The sequence below is a fragment of the Leptonotus elevatus genome, chromosome 5 (assembly GCF_054856555.1).
Source record: "Leptonotus elevatus isolate MCC_2025b chromosome 5, RoL_Lele_1.0, whole genome shotgun sequence".
In the NCBI taxonomy this organism is placed as follows: domain Eukaryota; kingdom Metazoa; phylum Chordata; class Actinopteri; order Syngnathiformes; family Syngnathidae; genus Leptonotus; species Leptonotus elevatus.
Window position 1 is genome coordinate 4,600,577 of NC_141243.1, and position 24,752 is coordinate 4,625,328.

A 24,752-nucleotide genomic window follows, 5' to 3' on the forward strand; every position below is an offset into this window, starting at 1 on the left:
TTGGACTGAAAAGCAGATATCATGTGGCCAAGCAGGGAAAATATTTGGAACATTTGGCAAGACAATGGATTCGGTCTATCTCTAGTTATGGATATTTGTCTTGGCAGGAAACCTTACACACACAAAAAAGGCCAGCGACTAAGGTTAAAGAGGGAAAATGGCTGTTTGGTTTAATCGTTTCATTGCGGGATGAGTGTTGGAACGTTCAAACTCGTATTGCCAGTTATACACCTGGAAGCTGCCCCCGTACAAACACAGTTCGATCATCTTGCCAGTGCGAGGCTCCACTGGAGCATTTGAGGTTAATGGTCTTGCTCAAGCGAGGTTACAATGCAGCAAGAAACAAGTGTACACTCTTTACCTACCTTGACTCATGCTGACAGTCAGGGGGGGTCAACCTGTGATCTCCCAGAGCTGGCCTCTCTTCAGGGTACGTTAAAGTGAGAACGATCCAATAAAAACTTGAAAACAAAGCCAAAAGAGACTCAAAAGTACAGCAAGTCACTGGAAACATTATATCTTGACAGTTTATTATTCATTCAATTGTTTTATGTTTACATCTTTGAGTGTTTTCAGACTAAAACGATAACGTGTCACATACTGTAAAGGAACAACCAAAATGACAAAACAAAAGTCAAGAATTGTCTTTACAATAATAGATTTGATGCGCCTCCAATAGTCTTTGCATGGTCTTCTGATTATATAATAACAAAATTCACGTTTCATTTGGGGACCCTCAAAATTCACGTTTCATTTGGGGACCCTGCACAAGACAATCTGAACTAAAGCAGCTGTTTGGAGTCATTGGTGGTGTAGTTGTTCACATACGGTCATGTATCTGGTGTGGGATCAATTTGATTCAGCCTTCAACGACAGGTACGCACTTTCATTTATTATTTATCCACCCGATATCTGAGATTTAAAATTCTAAAAGTTCAAAAGAAGAGCGAAAAATCGCACATTTAGAGTTCATGTTAATGTGTGAAAGCTGTCTTAAGGGTAAAAAAAAAGAGCTTATAAGCAGACAAACAAAGATTCCGCGATTCTTTCTACATGTTTCCCTTGTCACAAAAATGACCGGCCTTTAACTCCTAATACAAATTCTAGCAGACGCTCCGTGTCTTCTCCAGAAAACATCAACCTTTGATCATAAGTAATAAAGCATTTGCCCGGAAGCTTCAGTGAATGTGACTCAAATATTTCAGCTCAAACCTTTAGGCGAAGGCTTATGAGAAAGTTTCACCGTAGACGAGAGCCAGACTTCTACAGCGTCTGCCTTTATTTCTGCCTACTTCAGCATCCTCCTGCATTACTCACCTACGCCTCAGCCAAAAAATGTTCACAGGGTTCCAGGTTAACTTTCTTTTTTTTTCTTTTTTTTTAAACACTGGCCTTTAACCTGAACTTTCAGGGGTTTGGATTTCTCACACAGTTAAAACATGTTTGGAAACATTAACGCGCATCAGTGCACACAAATAGCTTGAAAAATTGGATCAAAATAGAACTGAAAAACAAAATTTGAGTTGAGAGCATAATGATCCAAACATTGGTCCTTGTTGTTTTAATCAATTTGCGCTGGTTTGTCAGTAAAGATCATTTTGCTCTCTGACAGAAAATCCTTCGCATTTTAGAAGAAGATAAGCTAAATTCCTGCATAGCGATCTGCGTATCTCATGATAATCTTAGTCAAAAGATAAAACAGAACACAAAGAATTGACCTTAGCTACCACAACCAGTTTTTTTTAATTGACAACAAAGAAAATGAATAATCAATGAATTCTTAATGTTTTAACAGTGCTGGAAAATCTTTCATTTCATTACGGAAGAGTATATATAATATTTTCACAAATAAGTATTTAAACGCAGCCATATAGTACGGTCCAGTTTCCTACATTTGTGATGAGACACGATTACAAACTGTTTCAAGACATAATTAGTCTTCTTCTTTCTTTCTTTTTTTACTCATTCAGTGCCAAAACCAATTTAAAATGTTTTTTCAGAGTCCAAACATTCAGTCCCAGGTACTAATATATATATATATATATATATATATGCAGCAATAAATACTCTTATACTTAGTTTCTTTGTTTTCTTGTAAATTCTGTGAATTGTTGATGTTTGATGGTCCCCTAAATGTGCTTTGTCATCGCCAAATATCGAGTACCTTAGCTCTGAACACTTCCGTATTTTAGTCCTCAGTCTCATCTTTGTTCCAACAGACGGTTTTCTTGCTGCCCTCAAATAAATAAAATCTCCCTAATGTGACCATTAGCACCATGTAGAGATGTAAAAACAAAACAAACAAACGAACAAACAAACAAACCCTTATACTGCAATTTAGCTTTTTGAAGTACAATCGCGACGTCCCAAATCGAGGCAAATACCTGAGCCAATTCAAACTGCTCCTCTGCGGTGGAGAAGCATAATTTGACACCGTGTGGTGATACCATTGTGGTTCAGGGCAGAAGTGAGCTGAGCGGTGTGAGAGAAGGGGGATAATCTCCTGAACCATTTATGAGGACTGAACCGCTCATTATTTTTCCAATCCTGTAGGATTTGTTCATACAAAATGGCAATTTGTTCCCAATCCTGATTCACCCAAATGAATGCTGTACATATGTTCACAGCCATGCCTCCACTGAGGGACAGAGTCCCGATGAAAGAGGCAACCAGAAGCCGCAGAGCTTCTGCAAAAGATATAGGCTGATTTGGTCTTGTCCACCTCGTGAAAGCATTGTGCAAATGGATTTCATCTAATGACCCAATTTGATATGATTAAAACAAACAAAGCTAGCCATACACAAATGCTCTCTGTGGCTTTCACAAGCCCACAGCTTTAATAAAGCGGACCCTCCACATTACCGCCGTTACGTGTTCACTCGCGCAATGATCATTGCTGAGGTTTGATTATCCTCAAAAGACCAACAACGCGCGCAGTCTCGTAATCTTCTCCAAAGCCAATGACTACAATGAGGGAGCATGACTCACAGGCATACGTACTACTGGATTAAAAAAAAAAAAAAATAATAAAAACGGCAGTCTGAGCAGATAATCCTCTCTGACGCAACACTGTGGACAAATGTGTTATTATGAACATGTATTTTATGATAATTTGCTGCTGTATTCATTAGCTTTTTATGCCTTAAAAGTGTAAAATTGTCATAAAATATTTCAGAGTTTGATGTTCAACACCATGTGTGATTGTGTTATTTTTGATGAAACATATAGGTCAGATAATGTGGAGGACCAAAACTGCCACAATTTTAAATAAATAAATGCATGAATAAATAAATAACAGTGAAAATAAAAACAGATATACAAAATGTAATTGAAAAATTAAATGCAAAATAAATATAAATATAATATATATTATATATAAACGAGATTCCAAAAATAAAAATATATAAATCTAAGAGGGACTAGCTAAAAATAAATAAATGTGAGTTTTTAGTTATTGATTGAGATTTCAATCTATTTATATAGTTATTTTTGTATTTATTTCGACATTTATTTTCATTTGTATTTATTTTTTTGAATCTCGTTTTTTATATATTTGTTTTACTTTTTTATACATTTATGATATATATTTTGTTGTTTTTATTTCCATTTATATGTATTTTTTGTACTAAATTTTTTAATTGTATTTTCTATATCCGTTTTTATTTTTACTTTTAATCATTTATTTATTTTTAATTTTGGCAGTTGTGGTCCTCCATACAGAAAACCATGGAGGCTTTGATGTAGAAGAACTTGACCTCAACTCTGTCTTACCCTTAAGATGACTGACAGTCATCTTGACGGGACACAGACCACATTTCCTCAGGCGAGTGGAATCCGCTAAATGAAGAGCAATTTTTACTTCCTGTTAGTATGCCCATAGTGTAATTGTGTCTTTTACAAGCTATCAATAAAACACCCCTTAAAAGCAAACAAACTTGCACTTTATATTTGTCAAGCCACATTAAATCATTTTTATAGAAAGTTGAATTAGCAAAGACCTTCATGGGAATTCCTGCCATATCCTGTTTATGCTATGCCTCCTGTGTGCCTCCACGCTGTCAAAATATTTCCCCTTCAGAACCCTGCCTTCATTTCATCAAAGCAATTATCATACTGTCTGCGCTCTGTGGGTCTATCAGTCTCTGGTCCATTAAATGTCACGCCATCTCTTCTCATCTTCCCTGTCAAGAAGTGTGATGATTCAACCCACCTGCTCCCCATTACGGCCCTACTCAGTCTGGTTCAGTATTCCTATTGGAGGGATCAACCTCACCCAACCCAAAACGAATCCACCTATGATTCCAGATGTTCCTGGAGAAGTTGGAACTCTGTCCAAAACTGCCCGAAGCTGGTTGTTTTGATTTGCTGAACAGAGAGGCGACATATTTGGAAACTATCTTGGTACACTGCAAAAAAAGAAAAATAAAGAAATATAACATAATTTTACTTTTTTATTTTACAGTTTTTTCTTTATTTTAAAAATATACAAATAATTTACAAAATAGACTTTGATTTTACGTCAAATGTAAAATAACATGAAATCACTGTAACTGTAAAAACACACAATATTTTTGTTCTTTTACAAAAAACTCCATTAGAAATACATATATTGATTGTTAAAATATGTTCACAAACGTATAGTAATTTTACAAATATTTGTCTGTTATTTAATGGAATAAAATGTAAAATTCTACTTTAAAAAGGTGAAAAAAATGCTACATAAATGCATTATACTAACAGTAAACTGTTGCAATTTTAAACCCAATATCTAGTTTTTCAACAGCTATTGGCTATGTTTTGAAAGATGAATCACATATTTTTTTGTCATATTCTGTTATATTACATACAATCTTGTTAAAAATTACAGTTAAAACCTGTACTTTAATTACAGGACTATGTTTTTGCGAGGAAGTAATTTTCTGTTATTTCACAGTATTTTTCTGGCGCCCCAGCTGATGGAAAATTACCGGGTTTTTTTACGATATATATTTTTTTAAACTGTATGCTGAAGTCGATTTAAATTCCTTAACTCTATTGATTTGGGGTCAATTTAATTAGATTTTTTTTTTTAAGCTTTGCTTCACATTTATTGACTAGTCATAATTTATTCAGGACAAATGGTTAAGGATACCATGAACATGACTTTTCAGTTTGGTAAACATAAACATTTGCGTTTAATAAAGCTCAATAAAACAAAAATCTATTTGTGGAACTTTTTCCCCGAACAAAGACAAAGCATTTAACCCAAACCCATTTAACCCGAACACCAACCCCAATCCCTGACGCTAAATTTACCATAATTCCTTTAACAATAAAAGCAACATACAGTCCATCTGTAACCCTAATAGTAACTCCTAATCCCAAAGCGTGTTAAACGTGAGCTATTCCATTACATGCAACCATGATGCAAAATAGGTTTGACTCAATTGTGGAGAGCAGTTGGCATGGAGGAACATGTTGCATTAAAGCACTCTCTACAGAACTGCAAAGTTCTCTTCAAAAGCACAACATGCTTTTAACTGGCAGCGCTTGGCAAGCCAACATTTGTGGATGTACCTCCGGGTCTTCGGGGGGCTGATGTCCAATTCTTTACACTTCCATGGGTCCAATTTTTGCTCTCTAATGGAGGACAACATGTTCCAGTGCTAAGTAGTCAAGCAATATGGAGCTTCCATTCACCATAACACTTCAATGGCTCTAGAGTCACATTAAAGTAAAACAAATATTAATAAATGGATTCTGTTGATTTACAATGCAGTATGCTATGAATAAATTACAATGGCTTTTCTGACTAAACTATTTTTCTCAGGTTTACTTTTAAATATTGTACTATATTCAGGGTTGTCATGAGTACTTCTTTCACAAGGAATTTTCTTGAAATCTACTTCTCCACTGCTAGTAAGCTACTGGTGATTTGCCACAGGCGGACTCTGTCCTGCTGCTCACTCCTTAATATATGACAGCTTCTCTGATTCATTTTAACTCAAACTGCACTCTTATTTTTCATCCAAATAACGCGCCGGAATCACCTCATGAGTAGGTTTTGTTTATGTGTGCTGGTCGAAAACAGCCACATAATTTATTTTATCAATCTGGTCATGATGAAGATGATTCCCAAATTGTCCACGCAAGCATAAGCCGCGTTTCCACCGCAGGAACTTCGGGGTAAATTTACTGCAGGGGCCTTCCCAACCGGGCCACATTTACAGGAATTTACGGGGACGAGCGGAGGTCCTACTCGAGGGTATAAACTCCCGATCAGGCTTTTGTGCTGATTGGCTAAAAATGATTTAGTATAAAAAAATTATCTTACCTTCAAGCGCGACGATGATGCATTCTCGGCTTAAGTCTCTTCCACAAAAACAATTCTCTTAATAATCCTTTGCCTATTTTTGTTCCAGTCTACTTTTCAAATTCTTCATCTAGACACCGTCTCCTCTCACTCAAACCATTCATACATGCCAAGTACATCAAAAAAAGAAAGCAAAATAAACGGCAACCGCCGCAAGTTTTTCTCTTTCCTCGTTCTGATTTTTGCGGCGCCGCGCTTGGGTGACGTCACAGAAACCGTCGCAAAGAGATTACGTTTCGATCGAAACTCGTGACTTGCGAGTCAGCATTTTCAAATTCTTCATCTAAACGCCGTCTCCTCTCACTCATACCATCCATCCACGCCAAGTACATAAAATAAAAAACAGCAACCACCTAAAGTATTTCCTTGTTGTGATTTTCGTCGCTCGGTGCTTGGGTGACGTCACGGGAGAAACCGTCACACGGCGTTTACGTGTCGATCGAAACTCGTGACGTCGCCAAATGGGTCGTACTCCGCAGTGGAGGGAGACACAGCCACAAGCGGGCCGAGTGGGAGGACGGTTCTTGTGAAAGTCCCTACCCGCCTTCCCATACCCGAACGTCCTACGGCGGAAACGCGGCTATAAACCAGCAGTGCTTGTATGTGGGCACTATTTTTCAATCAATTGAATCACACTAACATAATTAAGAGTAATTTATTTGTAGGTCTTGAACTAAAAACAAATTCACTCGTTTAATTCAAAAAGTGAATGTCATAAATTCCCTATGCACCGAATGGAATACACTGTATTATTTTTATTTTATGATGATTGTAGCTTGCAGCTAACAAAATCCCTAAATTCACCATAATAAGTAATTCAAATACCAAAAAAAAAAAAAAAAGTATCCAAATTATGTTTAATATACAACTTGGTCGGAGTTGGCCACCTGAATCTTTTTTTGTGTGTTTACTCTTTGAAATAGGAATGAATGAACTTTTCAACCATATTCCAATTTATTGTAATGCACGTGTAGCAAATTCACCATTTGTTTGCAATTAAAACAGGCTTGCTTATCACCCAACTTTGATTAAAAAGCATTCCAAATATGAATTGGCCAAACCTGAGTATGAGAAGCTGCTGCCCAATATGCTGCTTTTAATTTTGCCAGGAGGCCACAGACGTTCCTTTTCAATCAGAAACCAATTAGTGCTTTTTAGGTTTAACATTTTTATTAATTGTGGCAATGCTGAAGGTATATATTGTCTGATTCCACACTACTTATCGTATTTGTATTTACTTTTCCCCCATTAATTTTCAATGGGACTACACATTGAACTTTTTCTAAGTCCCATTTTCCACGCCCACTTCCATACATACAACTGATCATCATTGCCAGGTGTCTGATACTGCTCGGTGGAGCAGTTGGTAAAGTGCATTGTCCAGTAGCCAGTAGGTTGCAGGTTTGAATCCGACTGTACGCTGCCAATATAGCCATGGCGGAGAACCCGGGTTCAAACCCCGCTTGGTCCACATTTCAGTACGTTCGATATCAACTAACTATCAGATCAGGAAATGTATTTTAATTCCACTGAAATGATTACAGCATGTCAGCATCAAATGACAATTTTCAAAATAAATATGTCATTAGCCATGAATTTGAAGATGTCAAGTTAGGTCAGTGCTTAGTGCAATTGCCTCCTGCTTGGACCACCTTTTAGTACAATACATCCAGATACCAACTGACTATTAGATCAGGAAATGGATTATAATTCCTCTGAAATTAATACATCCCACCTTAGAAAGTTTGTTTTCTTTTTTATTAATTTGTCATTTAATTACAAGTAAAAAAAGAAGAAGAAGTAATTTTCACATAATTTATCTTTCAATTTACTTCATAAGCACATGCATTAAAATCTTAGCATTCAGCTTTTCAGCATTCCCGTGCAATTTCTGCAGAAATTGCACTTTGTCTAGTGTAATTTATTGTACAGGTATCTGGCAAATTAAGGTTGAGCAAATGTCAAATTTGCTATGTCTTATAAACTATGAAGTGCACCACTAGGATTCTGCCATTGAGAAATGTGTAGAAATTGAAATGAATTTGAAATTGCGCAATTCGCCCATGTTATATAAAATTCAAGTAGCCAGCATTGAGGGTAAAAGAGGACAATTGTCATCTATCGGCGATTATAGTGGGATCCAGGGAAACTGTCAGCATTTATAATCCCCTCCTATGTTCCCTTTCTCTGAGTCACAAGCTTCTCGGTGTGAGATTACAAACATCTGGCAGGTCATCTACTCTCAAGCTGTTCTGGTCAACGAGGCAGCAGGGGGAGGGACAATTTCCTGATGGAATATCCCACGCAATACAAGTCCAAACGCACCGCTTGCATACTGCAATGTGATCCACCACTTAATGGCCCACTCGTGTGCAGATGTGATTAAAAACATAATCTGAGAGGTTTGCATGGGCCGATACGCAGTGTATCACTTCACAGCCACAAGCTCTACAATTAGTTGCTAATGTCTAGTGGTCGATGCTGCGGCTTGATGGCCTTTTTTTTTTAAGTGTCTTCACCAACTAATATATTCTGCCTGTGAATGTTTTAGTCTAAGAACAGTCATTACTGTTTTGAGATCAAACCTGTTGAATCTCCTCCAAAGCATCTGAAATGCACATTTTGGCAAACGCTCAGTCTGAGGGCCAAATGGAGAATTAAGATTTGTTTGAAAGTTTTTGCATGATCGACTTTTTGGAGAATGTGAAAAGTGCTGATTAGTTCAAGTTTTTTTTTCTGTTAAATAGTCCAACCGATATTTAAACTTGCGCCATTAAATTAATTTTTCTTTTTTTACTCTTCCTGTGATAGTGTTCACCAGAGCTGGACTGGCACAAAAAAACTGTCCCTGGCATTTTGACTTCAACCCGCCTGCAGCCCGGCCTGACACGTCGTTCTGCCACTGATATTGACTGATGTTGGTTCAGTTAGCTGTCTTTATTCCAAGTGGATTATTGGACTAGTCCCTCTAAATTGTGGCAGGAAAATAATCATTAAAAAGCACTGCATGGTTGGGCTGTGCTATTCATTGAAATGCAATTACAATTTAATTTCAATTATAACACTCCACAATTACAAAATTGGCATAATCGTGAACAAAAGTGAAAGATTATTAATACTAATTTGGAGTTGTTTAAATGTATATATTTAACTTTTTTTTTTAAATCGTATTTTAAAATAACTAATTAAATTTATAAATCTGGTTTGGTCCAAAATAAATTTTAATGATTTTAGTGTTTCAAAGAAATTTTTCTTAATATTTTTTACGTTTCAACATTTTCATGCTTTGTACCAAAAAACAAATGATTGTCCTAATCGTGATTAGGGCTGTAACGTTATTGGCAATATTGTGATATCGCGATATTAAAATTGCCACAATATTGTCCTCGTCATATCACAATATTAAAAGCTAACACATCTGTTAAAAAGGCAAGTTTGTATTCCATTTGTGCAGTTCTAGCACCCTCTGGTGGTTAGTTTAACAGTGCAGTTTAACTTTAATTAGGAATGTTTTGGCCACTGCGGCAGTTATCACTCCCATAAATCAGTCATACCAGCAAATATTTGATAACATCTCCATCGAAAAACTTTACTTTTCGCCCGCTTCAGCTGAACACTGGCCTGGCAAGCCACACCCACTTTCAACCTCCCCACAATATGGCGATAATGATTCTATTATGATGTTTAGAGATCGTTACATCCCTAATCGTGTTCTCAATTATTACCAAATTAATCGTGATTAATATTTTCTTCATAATCAAGTAGCCTTACTGCATCTGACTCATAAGATGCCAGCCCACCGGGCATATGCCCTGTACGCCAGTAGGCTAGTCCATCTCTGGTGTTTACCCCACCCAAATATGTCAATTATCACAAAATGTCTGTGTTTTGATATTATCGCATTCAAATTGTAACATACCGTTACTCTGTTACCCCACCCTAATCCACATTGATAATGACATTTATCATTTTAATGAGAGACAATAACAGTAATTATATATTCAGACATCAAGTGCAGCTTTGGGCAATTAATCACATTGTGAGTGTGAAATCTGGCTGTTTTAATTTAATTTGTCATCTCCAGCCACTGGGGATTAAAAGGGACAGATGCTCAAAAATAGTGTGCTTAGCTTCGTTGAGCAAATGAGAAGCAAACAGTATTTTCACACAAAAGCCAGACACAGCTTGTTTTTCCCCCCATGTATATACCACGTGTATAGTACATTTAGGCTATTTCATTTCTCCAACGCTAAATATAACTCCTGAGAGTTGCAACCTTCTAAATAATTGCACCTGGCAAGGCACCATGTAAATTTTAGTGTTTGCTCGCACTTTGCCGAGACTGCAGTGCAGATGCAAGCAGAGCTTCCAGAGAAGGCAAAGAGAAAGGGAGGCAGGCAGGGATTAACTCATTCACTGCCATCGACGCCTATAGACGTCAAAAAATATTTTTAACTATTTCTATTAGTTTAACATTTTTTTTCACTTTTGTTAACAAAAGTATGAAAACCTAGAAAAAATGTTTTGTTGCTCATTTAGAACACATAAAAAAAAATATTAATCGTGAGTTAACTTGTAAAGGCATGCAATTAATTATATATTTTTTTAAAAATCAGCTGACACCAATCATTTTTAATAATATTTTCATTAAAAAAAAATTAAGATTTAAAAAAGAAAATATTATTAAAAATTAGGGGTGTTAGGCGATTAAAATTTGTCACATGACTTCACTAGTCACTCACAATTTCATATCTGTTCTAAATACACAATAAAAAAAAGTCGAGGTTTTGACAAAGTTTTCATACTCTTGTTAAAAAAAGTGGAAAAAAATGTTAAACTAATAGAAATAGTTCAAATGATTTTTTGACGTCAATAGCCGTCAATGGCAGTGAATGAGTTAATAAACACACAGTGAATCAGCCATCCTGGTATCTATTATACACTCATTTCCCAATAATCTTGCCCAAATCTAACAGAAAAAGGCAGCTTGTTTTGATGTTAGTGCAGCGCTAAGGCAGTTTATTGGTCTGGGATTTAGTGTATTTGAATTCATTGCGGACAGCCTCTGATCCGGAAGGTTCAAGGGCTGGGAGAGAACCGAGATTGATTGTTGGTGAGGCATGCTTGTATTAGACCTGTTTGACACTAAGCCGTTACATGCAGGCTGCAAAAAGACCGTAAAGCATACTGCAGGTTACTGGGTGTCTGTCCAACATAGCCGGCAACCTTTGGTCCAATTAAAAAAATAAATAAATAAATCTAGTGTGAACACTAAGTGCTTTGGTGCAGGCCAGAATACCAAACATATGCTAAAAATCCTTCTCAAATGGTATACAGCTATAGCTTCATTGGGACTCAAAGTATTTTTGCCTAACGTTGAAATAATTAACATTCTAATGAAAGTAATCTTGCAAATCCTTCTTGTGCATTTCACTTAAGAACCTACTTGTTAAATTACATTTATATTAATTACCTACCATAACATCAATAAAATGTCATCTCCGTGAGTCATTTAATTAGCAAGGATGTGGAAACGCTCCAACAAGCTGAGACTCCTTTTTAAGTGGTGATTAGTGCAGTCGGCTGTGCATTTGGGCCAAATGGTGGTAATATGTTGGGTGCAATGTCATTAAGGGTGCACTTGATCGATACCAGTGACCGGGCAATTGGGCCTATGAACCAGAGGCTTACATTTCAGACCATTAGAGAAAGTCCATAACAAGACTTCACCCAGTGGGTTGTGAATGTTAGCCCGCAATTATTTACACACACGCGCAGCATGCACTAAATCGTAGTCATAAGAACCGCTGTATGCGCTCTGAATATTTAACAGCTTTAGATTTCAATTGCATCTCACCAATATTACGGAATATAAACTAGTGTGTGTTAAAAGGGCACTCAAACAGGGCTTAAAAAAAATCCCAATTTGGTCCCGCATCCATTTGTAAACCTTCATACATTCGCACTCATTGCATCACCTAAAATTGGCAGATTCATGCATTATTCACCACGAAATTAAGGTCAAGCTGGTGTTATTCTCCAGTGAGAAATCACTTTCCTTACCATCTTAACAAAAGGGAAGCAAAAAAAAAAAAAGGCTCTTGGAAATCATATTACCAGAGAATCTCAAGTGGAAGCCTCAAGGTCGTTTTCATGCTAACAGTGGTTAAACGTCTTTTTTATAATTGTATGACGGTTAAGAATAGTAAAATGTTCATTAAAACATCACCTGCACAGTTAATAAAGGGGAATTTGCAGTGATAGAACTGCTAGCAAGATACGACTGTAGCCTCGATTCCTCTCATCTCCACCCAACCCTCAATTTTCTGACCGAAGCCCCTCACTAACAAATAACATGGCCGTGATTGGATGCAGCTATGAAAGTGTGTAGCCGTGTAGTCACGGAACACATCTCAGGCGTCAACAAAATAGCAGCACTAGCAAATAGCAATACTGCGTTAGCATTAGCGAAAGAAAACATGAGCCACGGCTGCTACATTAGGAGCATGACATTCATATTGGAGTCAGTGTTACTTTAATAATAAGTGTTCAATTTGGTTTCATTAGAACTCGCAATCAATACAAAATTAAAAAGAGGTTATAAATGTATCTGCTTAGCAGACATTTTTCTAATTCAGCATCTCCTCTCAATCCTTTCAGCTGCCTTCTCTCTGCTATTGTTTGCTAGTCGCAGTTGTTGGCAAATGAGGGTGCACTTTTATTTATTTTCATGAGTAGGCCTCGTCAATCACAACTTTCTGTCTCGGATTGGTCGTTTTTCCTTTGAATTGATTATTTCCACTGTTGCCGTTTTCATTTAATTCTGTTATCTGATAAACAAATATCTTTTAGTATAATAAGTGTCTTAATGGTCTTTTTCATAGAAAAATAAACAAGTAGCAGTTATAAAAAAATACTAATAATAAAAAGGTGTTTGTATCACTTTGAACGAACCCGCCACTTATTGTGCTTGCACTGTTGTAAGCTTGTCACATTATATTGACGTGTGTATCCATTAAGAAACATAACGCTAAATGTTTGCAATTCTTGTCAGAGTCTTTCTTCTTTTATGCTTTATAAAATGGCTGGCAGATTATTCACCTGTTCAGTCAAGGTAATAGTGGTTGCCATTTTCCTAACAGTTTCTATCCACTCCTTTTCCGATGGTCTAACTAATGATTTTGTGATTAAATATTACAGCGCATATAAACATTACTGTTGGAATACGTGCTTAAGTCTGACAGTTCAACAAATGTGATCAGTCGATGAATTGGTTTCCTTAAAATTAAAATCAAGATGAATGTTTTCTCTTAATGCGCCCTCGTACAAAGTAGCAAATGCGCAAACCTCCGTGGAAACAATAATTGCTCCGTGCGCTCTCATAAAATCAAAGACAAAGTGGCTGTTTTTGTAGACGACAGCTTAAGTTGCATCAGACCGAACATGAATTTCACAATGACTGCTGCGAGCTATGTTGCAATTCCATGGAGGGTTTTTGTGGAAGAATTTAGCTGCCAAGGAAGGTCGTCCGAGAGGCATTCACCGCACAAGCCGGTCTTGGAATAGAACGCATTAAAGAAGGATGAGCCTGCACTCACACATGAGATTTGCTGTTGTTCTTACTGGTGGGCTCAAATATCATATCGTTTTGTCGATTTAACCACCATTGTGACAAAATTCATTTTGAGATGTGCATTACTACTTTAGATAACAGAACTCATTATTATAATTATCGTTTTGTTTTAATTGTTGTTAATGTTACTACTGATTGTCGTGAACAAAGATAATTTGAAAAAGACAATTTCCAGAGAAAATCAAGAGAAACCTGGAATTACACTTGGTAGTTTGAAACAAATTGAAACTAATCATGGGTTGTTCCGGAATCTGTTCATCTGATTTTTCAACAATTGATTTTACTTTCCCCAACCTTATAATTCACGTTACTATGGAGGTAGTCAGGAGAGTAGAATGGCAATTTCCAGAAAGATCATTTTACTAATGAGGAGCATTTGGCCTGCTAAGACCTCTTTAACAGCAACAAAAGACCGTTTTGTGGCACACAAGTGAATAGATGTTAAACGCTAGAAGCGGAGTTAATAAAGTCACAGTCAAACACAAAACAAGTCTTTTTGAAGGGACAATTACAGTGGACGCAAAAGACAATTCATTTGGACTATACAAGCAAGTTTGGCTCTCTTACCTACACATATCGGCAAAGCTCAGAATCTGTCTGCCTGTGGCCCTATCAAATTCACTAAAATCGCATTAGACCACATATGCCAGTTTTTAGACGTGGTCTGCGTAGGCGTAAATGTAAACCGACTTTCGGAAACACTTTGCGCCGGAACTGTTCACGAAAATAGAGCCCATTGTGTTTATGTGGCGTGTGAGAAAAGTTCCTGTTTTCAAAAACGTATACTATGTCAGGATGGAAAGTGAGTGAATGTGGCATGGTGGACCCAAATGCAGGAAAACAGGAATCAAGTGCTTTAAATAACCATAGGGAGAAAAGCGAGCAGACAACCATGACTTGATGAAACGTGACTGGACTGGTCGCCATGACTGGACGGGATGTGACTAGACTGGTCGCCATGACTGGACAGGATGTGAGTAGACTGGTCGCCATGACTGGAACGAGCGGGACAGGACCTGATTTGCCTTGCTGTCGAGTGGAGTGGCTATGACTTAGCTCTGACGAGGACGACTTGGCTGTGGCGAGGACGTCTTGGCTGTGGTGAGGACGACTTGGCTGTGGTGAAGACAACTTGGCTGTGGTGAAGACGACTTGACTGTGACATTGGCTACTTAGCTGTGCCGAAGACGGCTTGGCTGTGTTGACGACTTAGCTGTGCCGATGACTTGGCTGTGACGAGGACGACTTGAGTGTGACAAAGACGACTTGACCGTGACATTGGCTACTTAGCTGTGACGAAGACGGCTTGGCTGTGGCGACGACTTAACATAGACAATGCACCCACACCAACTGGACAAAAACAACAAGCTAAACACACCAACTCTAATGAGACTCACTTGGGGAAGGGAAGACACACACAGGTGGACGTGGTAATAAAAAACGAGACAAGGGATGAAACCAGGAACACAAGACAAAAAACACCAACCACAGACAAAAACAACAAGAACACCCATAAACAAAAACCCAACCCCCCACAGAACCGAAACATGACAAACTATGAGTTTTCCAGTTCATCATAGGCCTGCTCCCAACGCCCTGAGCATCTGACAGTTCCTGGCTGAGAAGATCACCATGATGGAGCAACTCATCCAACTTGGCTCTGTAGAACTTTTCCCTGCTCTTTTCCAAGGTCAAAGGGGTCATTAACTCATTCACTGCCAGTGACGGCTATAAATGTCAAAAATGAATTTGAACTATTTCTATTAGTTTAACATTTGTTTCCACTTTTGTTAACAAGAGTATGAAAATGTACATTTAGAACAGATATAAAATTTGTGATTAATCGTGAGTTAACTAGTTAAGTCATGCGATTAATTACAAAAAAAATGTAATCGCGGGACGAGATGATTATTAATAATTAGGGGCGTCAGGCGATTATTTTTTTTAATTCGTAATTAAATCGTAAAAAATCTAGGTTTTCACACGCTTGTTAACAAAAGTAAAAAAAAAAATTACCTAATAGAAATAGTTTAAATGATTTTTTGACGTTTATAACCGTCAATGGCAGTGAATGAGTTAATGTAACCCATTTTGAAAAAGGGGACGACATCACGATGGCCATGATGACGCTAACAAAGTGTGTTACACTCTGGAGGATCCCTTTGAGAGGGAAAACGTGCACTTTGGATTTGAAATATATCTTTGTGACACCAGTCCCGGAACTTTTAGGACACGTCTCAAATGTGTTTTGCATTTAATATACTATTGGCGTAACGCTGTAATATGTACGAGAATGATAAAGCATCAGTCCATGGCTTTTCGTCTCTCTCTGTCATTGCAGTGGTGAGTCACTGGAGCCCGCATCATTCACGCCAAAAGAGACTCCGTCAAGATGGGGGTCGAGCCTCTCCACCTGGAGTGTCAATGAGAGTGTAAACAGCGCGGCTGTCAGCTCATTACTGGAGCCTGAGCTGTTTTCGCCATGGCCAGCGGTTGCCGTGCAGCCGGGGTAAATAGCTTGGCCTCCCGCTGGACTCGCCGCAATTCATTACGCCGCGCGCCGACGCGCAAGGGGGGAAGCCGTCAGGAGCGAGCACCCTCATTACACACTAAATCCTTTGACAAGGGCTTTAACGCGTTGAAAGATACCACTATTGATTTAGGGTGGGTGTGTTGAGAGGTGTCGAGGGATACTGCTTTTATCAAAGAAGGACTGAATAAACTATTCATGGTATCAATAATTTCACTTAAAGAAAAAAAAAATCTTTAATATCTTTCTTTAGATGGTGCTTTAATAAAGATAAGCTATTCCATAAGTAAAGAAAATTATTTTTGACCTGCGACAAAAGTTGTTTGACAGCCTGGTCTAACTCTAAACAACATGAACAATTTGAATTTCCCCCCACACCCTTGGTTGGGCTTTTCTTTTTTTTCTTTTTTCAAAACATGAGTCTTATTCACAGTATTTTACAGTACTTGCCACATGAAACACCAACTAAACATTGAAAAACAAAACTTTAAAAACACATTATTATTCACAATAAACATGAACTGGTGTGAAACTTTTAATGAGATTTCACACAAATGCTCAAAACCATTTTTTTTGTCCCACATCTGACATTTTCACTGGCAATGTAAAAACACAGAGGCAAAAAAATAGTCAAGCGTCCCAGTCAACCATGACAATGTAATAGCATGCAGAGCGCCTTATTAAGCCGTTTAGTGAATGTTTAATATTGAAATTAATTCCGTGAGTTTGCTTTCTTTCAAGCCATATCAGATGCCTTTTACACACAGCATGTTGTTCCATCGCTTTTATAAATCTCGAGGGCAAAACACACTTTGACAATGTCACATGGAAATGGTTGACCTTTATTTTGTTCATTTATTTGCAGCCAATTAAAATCTTCATGATAATCACTACTTTAATTATAAATTATTTCGTTCCACTGCGGAGCAAAGCAGTTGCCTACTTGTTACTATAATATAGTAAACAATAACATCTGATTTAAAAAAAAGGTGATTTAAAATAAGCATAATTAAAAAAGAGAGAGAAAGAAATGGGCATAATTGGGAAACCAAATACAACAACATTAATAGAATATAGAACAAACTAAGGTAGAAGGAAAAAAATACAGTAGGCCTATATATATTTATTACAACAGCTTCCTCCCACATGGCAAAAAAAACAAACAATCCACACATTCACGTAAGAATAATTGAAGACTAGAAATTGTCCATTAGGTGTGAATATGAATGCAATAATAAGCAAAACATATGTTCAGTGAACACCTTATGCTTACTGTACGCACCTTGAGGTATGTCTTTATATCACTGGAAATCCATTTCCTTTTCAAAGTGTGCCTCCTGTGGGAGGGGGACAACCTTTTGAGGGCTTGTGATTCATGATCCACCAATGTCTTCCTTGGAAATAAAGCAGACAAATTCTGTAAGATTGGAAAGTACATTGTGTTTTGGCGGTTTTTGTCTCCACACTTAATTCAGCGTTTTGCGTGGTGCTCTTACGGAACACAGAGTGCTTGCTTTAAATGTCAGCAAAATTCGGTGTATTTGGGGTTTTTTTAGGGGTGGCAAGCCATTAAAATGTTTAATCGTAATTAATCGCAGGACATCAATAGTTTACTCATGATTAATCGCAAAGCTGTTCTAAATGTACAATAAAATGTACAATAATCCCCCACCCCCCTAAATTTTCATACTCTTGTAAACATAAAAGCGGAAAAAATATTAAATAGAAATATGGCGGAATCTTTTAGTCATTGTTACAGTAATTTCATAATTCATCAAATTTAATTAAAATGAAAAAGATGTACTGCACTATAAAAATAGTGTGATATTGATTTGTGTTTGTCATTTTTCTACCACTAGATGGCATAATTACATTTGTAAGACATTGGTGACAGCTCAGTGCATTTTTCTTTTCATATTACCTTATTCACTGCCATTAATTCATAAAAAAAAATATTTTAAGAAAATTAGGGGCGACAGGCAATTACATTTTTTAATTGTAATTAATCGTATGACTTCACTAGTTAACTCACGATTAATCGCAAATTTGATATCTGTTCTAAATGTACAATGAAAAAAATTCTAGGTTTTTATTCTTTTTTTTATTTTTATATATATAATTTTTTTTTAAGAGCTCAGTATAGTTCATTCGGTAATGTCATCATCATTGCTCTTTTATTTATTATTATTATTATTTTGTATGTGGGTGAGTATGTGTATGTGCGTGTGTGCGTGCGTGCGAGTGTGTGTGTATTCGTTAGTTCACCAAAAACCTCTTTAAAAAATCCCATACCGTTCACCTAAACCGAACACCGCCGTCAGGAGACCCGAGGAAGGACCAAAGAAAAGAAAGGAACGTGAAATCCAGCACCGACCAGACACCACCCACCGGGCCACCAACCAGAGTTCTTCACCAACCCCAGAAACATCTAAATTCCAAAAAATCAGGGAGACCTCAAGAGACCGAAGGAGAGACCGAGAAAAGGAAGGAAGGACAGACGAAGCAGAGTGAGATCCACAGACACCAGCCTCCACCGATTCAATGACCTGAGGAAGAAGCAGATTGTGTCTGAGTTTCGGTAGATGCTGGTGTGGTGGATCTGGCATGCATGAAAATCTCCACCAAAGAGGGGAGCCGTCGACCCCTGCCAGGACAGAGCAAGCGCAACACCTCAGGGCCCCCCAGGCCGCGGCAGCGCCAAAGGACGACCCCCGGGCCCCGCCCGGGCCACCGGCCGGAGAGCAAACCCAGGAGCAGGAGCGCCCCCCACCCCAACACGGCCCGCGGCCCCAACCCAACGCAGCAGGACGGGGCACTGCAGTCCCGCCAGGCACCCCACCGGTCCACAGCCCCCACTCCCCCCACGCCCCCCCCCCCCCCCCCCCCCGCCATCCACCCCAACCCAGCCCCAGCCGCCCCTAGGCCCCCAAGCCCCCAGACACTGTTTGTGTCCTGTCATTGGCTGTCAACCAATCCTGTTTCTCTCCTGGGTCTTGCCCAATGTCAGCTGGGACATGACCTAAATTAGGAGAAGCACTACAGAAAACGTAAATGCAAATTTCCCAAACCACTTGAAATGAGTTTTTAAATTGGTTTCAAAACAAGACTTTAGAAGCTTTAAAAGCCCATAATTTAAGCGTAAATGCGGCAAGATTCAGAGTGTAATACCGCTGGGGTTTTCTCAAAAGATATTTGATAATAAATAAGTTATTTTTGTGGGAGAATGGTCGGCCTCAGCCATTTTTATGTTCCCAAGGGGAGGCTCAACCATAACATACACAGCTAACAAATAAAACGGGCAGACAACAAATGGATGCACGCATTATTTTCAACTTTTGTTAGAGAAACATTCCCTTTTTTTCACTGTTTTGACTCAGACGTTAGAATTCTGTCTGTTCATTCGTTATTTCAACATTTTTCAAAGTGGAACTTCACATCCTTCGGGACTTTGTGGTAGGCGTAGCAGCTTTGAGTAAAAAAGAAAATAAAAATACGTTTAAACAGCACTGGTCAAGGTGCATGGGATTGATTTTGAGTCTCCATGGTGAGAAAGTAGTTTGCGCATGAAATGAAGAAAAAGGTCCAGCAGATTAAAGACGAGTGTAGATATTAGATGCATTTTGAAATGCTAATATGAACAGCAACGCTGTGCATGATGAAAAGTAGACCGCTTGACGTCCGAAATTTCACAAAGGCCTGTGAGTTTTGTTATCGAAATTTTTGCAGATTTTATTTTTTAACAAGGACATTTTTGCATTTAAAAGTGAAATAAAGTCTAAATGAAGATATTACGAAAGATTCAGTGTAGTATATATATTTATATATATTTTTTATGGGTATAGGTGAGGCCGCAGCTGCTCGTCTGAACACAATCACAACACTCTGCAATATTTTTTCCACTTTTGTCAAAAGTTGACCTTGAAGAAGGGCTGCACTTCGCTTGCAAGTACTATTTGAGTTTTCTTTCTTTTCTGTTGAATAGCTTCTAACTTCTTGTGTACGGTGTGCTGCACTCCACATGACCAACACAACACACGCATAACGTAGAGTAACTAACAGCATAACATAGCATAGCAAAACATAACTTGTTAGGCAATAGGCACGTTAGCTTTCTAATTGGCTGTGTCTCAGTTCACGTCACTATTAGTGGTGCGCCATACTGCACATTTTGGTATCAATCAGATACCAAGTAAACACAGGGCCGATATCACCGATACCGATACTTTTTGAAAATTATGGTATGTCATTTTGTTTTTGTTTTTAATTAAGGTAGCTGTATCATTGAATTGCTTATTCACAATCAACTTTCAACCTTTAAGAGTTTTTGTGTTGTTTGCTTTATAAACAAAGGACAAAATTAGGACAAAGTTTTATTGATAAATAGAAAATTATTTATCAGCCCCCCAGAAACATTACAACCATAATACATTTAATCTTTTACCTTCTTAAACAAACTGTACAAGGTTATAACAAAACAAAAAACGAAATTTAAACAAATACTTTAACATATACTGTTCAGAAACTACAAAGTATATACAGTATGCGCTTCCCCAGATTTCCACACAATAGGTGAGATATGGTAATAACAATGAACAATATAATGTGTATAATGATTTCTTATTCAGGACATCCTTAGTTTTAGAGAGTATCCCTTTAATTTTTGACATTTTCTGTGTGACTTCCAACATAATTTTTCATCAACAACTACTCCAAGATATTTATTTTCATACACTCTTTCTATTTCGATTGCATTTACCATAATTTTGACCTGCTGTGTGGTTTGTCTAGTACCAAAAACTAAAAACTTTGTTTTATTTAAGTTTAGTGATAATTTGTTCATATCAAACATATTTTTAAAATGATATTGTGACTAGTGGTGGGCAGATCGATCCAAATATTGATATTATCGATACCAAGTCAGTATCGATATCGGATCGATGGTGGCTCTATAATATCGATCTAGTATTCATATTATTATTATTAAAGGTTTTTTTTATTATTAGGGCTGTGGCAAAAAAATAACATGAATGAATGAATGAATGAATAAATAAATACATAAATAATAATAATAATGAATAAAATTTAAATTAAAAAGTGCTCATTTTACGCTTATTCATATTCATATTATTATTATTATTAAATGTTTTTTTATTATTAGGGCTGGGTCAAAAAATTAAATGAATGTATAAATAACTAACTAAATAAATACATAAATAATAATAATAATAATAATAAATAACATAAAAATAAAAAAGTGCTCATTTAACGCTTATTCATATTATTATTATTAAATGTTTTTTATTATTAGGGCTGGGGCAAAAAAATAAAAAATAAAAATAAATGAATCAAATAAAAATAAAAAAGTGCTCATTTTACGCTTATTCATATTATTATTATTAAATGTTATTATTATTTGGGCTGGGGCAAAAAAAATCACAGTGCCTTAAGGGCACAATTTTGGTTAGGGGATGATAAAAATCTATAGCAGAAGTGGCTCATATGTCACAGATCATTACCTGGGGGCATAAATGTGTCATCACGTGTCTTTCGATCCATCGCTCTGGATGTTCCTGTCATCACATCTCTGGTCCGCAAAGATCCGCCTCGCTCCTTTGAGATCGGACACACAATTAGCGCGGCGATGCATGAGAGGTCAGCTGATGTACGTGTGTGTGTGTGTGTGTGTGTGTGTGTGTGTGTGTGTGTGTACAACCCACGTACATTGTTAGTGTTATTCATGAGAGACGCGTGTCACCACCATTTCCTCACACGCCTAATCTCTTAAAACATTCTGCGAGAATAGCCAGGAGGAGGAAATCATTTAAATTCACCGACGACGGCAGGGTAATACATTTTCTATCATGCAAATGAAGAATGATGTTATACTTTTTTTGTTTGGATTATTCGAGTAATTTGTGCCGTTTCAGTTGCATCTAGTGACCAGTGAGCCCTCAGCGTTGATTTTCCAGCTTAACCAGCTGCAGCCACAAGTTGCTGCACTGATGTAGCGTCAAATTGTAATCACTAATCATGCCTTTGGGACGGGGGAAGTGTCCCAGATTCCAAGGGCCTCTGGCTGACGGATCAATGTGACATTATATTAGTGCGAGCTGGAGCCGCAGTCACATCTAATGCGCTACACGGGGAATGAAGAGGCTCAACCGCACGTCTAAAAATAATTGTTAGTTTAAACAAGAAAGTCGCTCGCGTTATGAGAGCACGAAAGAATAGTTGATTTAAATGAGGTCTAAACTGACATTGAGTTTGGAGAATTGCTGCAGAAGTGCAAAATACTAAAAATAAATCTTATTTAGCAGTGATGACCTGAGCTAACCCAAGCATTGCGAGGCGGCTATCATTAGAAAAATGTTCACATTCTTTCTTGGACTAACAAGAATTTTCTACTTTGGCCATCCTGTCTTGAATATGATTGACAATGAATACACGTCATGCATTCTTAAGTTTTGTCTTGGGTATGGAACAGTGATCCATCATTGAACATTGTAATATAACTGACTGATTTGTCAGAATATTCCAGAATTTTAAATTTATACAGTTGTAACACTCAAAACCAGTTTTGACTTTAAGACCGGTCTGGAGACGACTTCCAAAAGACTTAATGTTGTCTTGGCCTTGGACTGGTCGTACTCGGGGGGTTTTGCCGTCAAGACGAGTCGAGACCGGCACTAACTTGCTATTCTTCATCTTCGTTAATGTTGATAATAAGGAGAAACACTTGGTAAAACAACAAATACATTTTTATGACTTAATACAGACTATAGAGTATAATACCAATCAAAATCTAGTTTTGTAAACGGGAGTGATTTCTCTGGACCATTAAATTGATTTGGGGGACTTTTCTCTTCATAGTCATAAAGTGTTCATTTTTAAATGCTATTTTAAAAACCCGTACGGTAAGTGGGTCTTTAACTGCTCAACCTTGTCCTGTTTTTTTTTTAATGGTTTTGTATGGTCTTGTCAGACTCTGAGTTTGTCTCAACTCCCAGTTTTGTTCTTCTCTTGGTCTCGTAAAATGTGACCTTGAGCACAACAATTTGACCTCAGCTATTTCAGAATCGGATCCCTCTTATATTTACCACTTGTGGCTGTAGCTTGGTCATATTTTGACCAATATTGTGAAAATCAGTATCAAGTATGATTTAGACACAATTCAAAGTGTTTCATTTGAAATCTGTGACTGAAACGTCTGGGCTATTTTCTGTTCAGCGTGACAGAGAGCTGGAGCCTATCCCAGTTGACATTTGGCAAAAGGTGTGATAGACCCCAGACTGGCCAACACATACAAAACAGACCATTCAATAAGTTATGTTGTTACGCCCCTCCAGTCGAAAATTACAAGTCTAAGTGGTTCTTGTTACAACAGGTATTTATTGTGGGGAAGCATGCCGTGAGAACTGTACAAAATACAGAAAACACCATATTAACTCATTCACTGCCATTGACGGCTATAGAAGTCAGCATTTATTTGAACCATTTCTAATTAGTTTAACATTTTTGCCACTTTTGTTAACCAGAGTATGACAACCTAGAATGTGTTTTTGTACATTTAGAACAGATATAACAATTGTGATTAATCGTGAGTTAACTAGTGAAGTAATGCGATTAATTACGAAAAAAATAATTAGCGCCTGACACCCCAAATTTTTAATAATCTTTTTTTTTTTTACTTTTTAATAATCTTTTTTTTTCTTTTTTTTTTAAACAGAAAAGATTATTAAAAATTAGGGGCGTCAGGCGATTAAAATTTGTAATCATAATTAATCGCATTACTTCACTAGTTAACTCACAATTAATCACAAATTTTATATCTGTTTTAAATGTACAATAAAAAAAAATGTTTTCATACTCTTGTTAACAAAAGTGGGGAAATTTTTTAAACTAAAAGAAATAGTTCAAATTAATTTTTGACGTCTATAGCCGTCTATAACTTCCATTTGCCATATAGACACCTGTTAAGTTCCACTAAATAAGCCTGCTAACACGCTAACGACGATAGCATGCTAACGAACTAGCGCTGTGCTAGCGAGCTAACGATATTACACTACTTCCAAAAGGCGACGTAAATACTAACAGAAAGAGTGCAAACACTTGCAAATACGTTACCTCATTGGCCGCGTGTACTAGAGAGGAGTAAAATAGCTTCTTCCAACAGTTACAATAGCATCTCTTCACGCTGGCTTTTGATAGTCTTAGAGGGAATGACGTAGCAATGCGCC

At 37.4% G+C, this 24,752-nt stretch overlaps 1 long non-coding RNA gene across 1 annotated transcript; it reads right to left on the reverse strand.

Moving 5' to 3' along the window:
• Nucleotides 1-365: 365 nt before the first annotated feature.
• Nucleotides 366-24,752, reverse strand: LOC147173425 (uncharacterized). Its single transcript, XR_015094822.1, has 6 exons — nucleotides 24,640-24,752; nucleotides 22,032-22,125; nucleotides 17,798-17,909; nucleotides 5,557-5,697; nucleotides 3,772-4,406; nucleotides 366-461 (listed from the first exon to the last, which is right to left on the reverse strand). It is a non-coding gene; the product is annotated as an uncharacterized LOC147173425 (long non-coding RNA).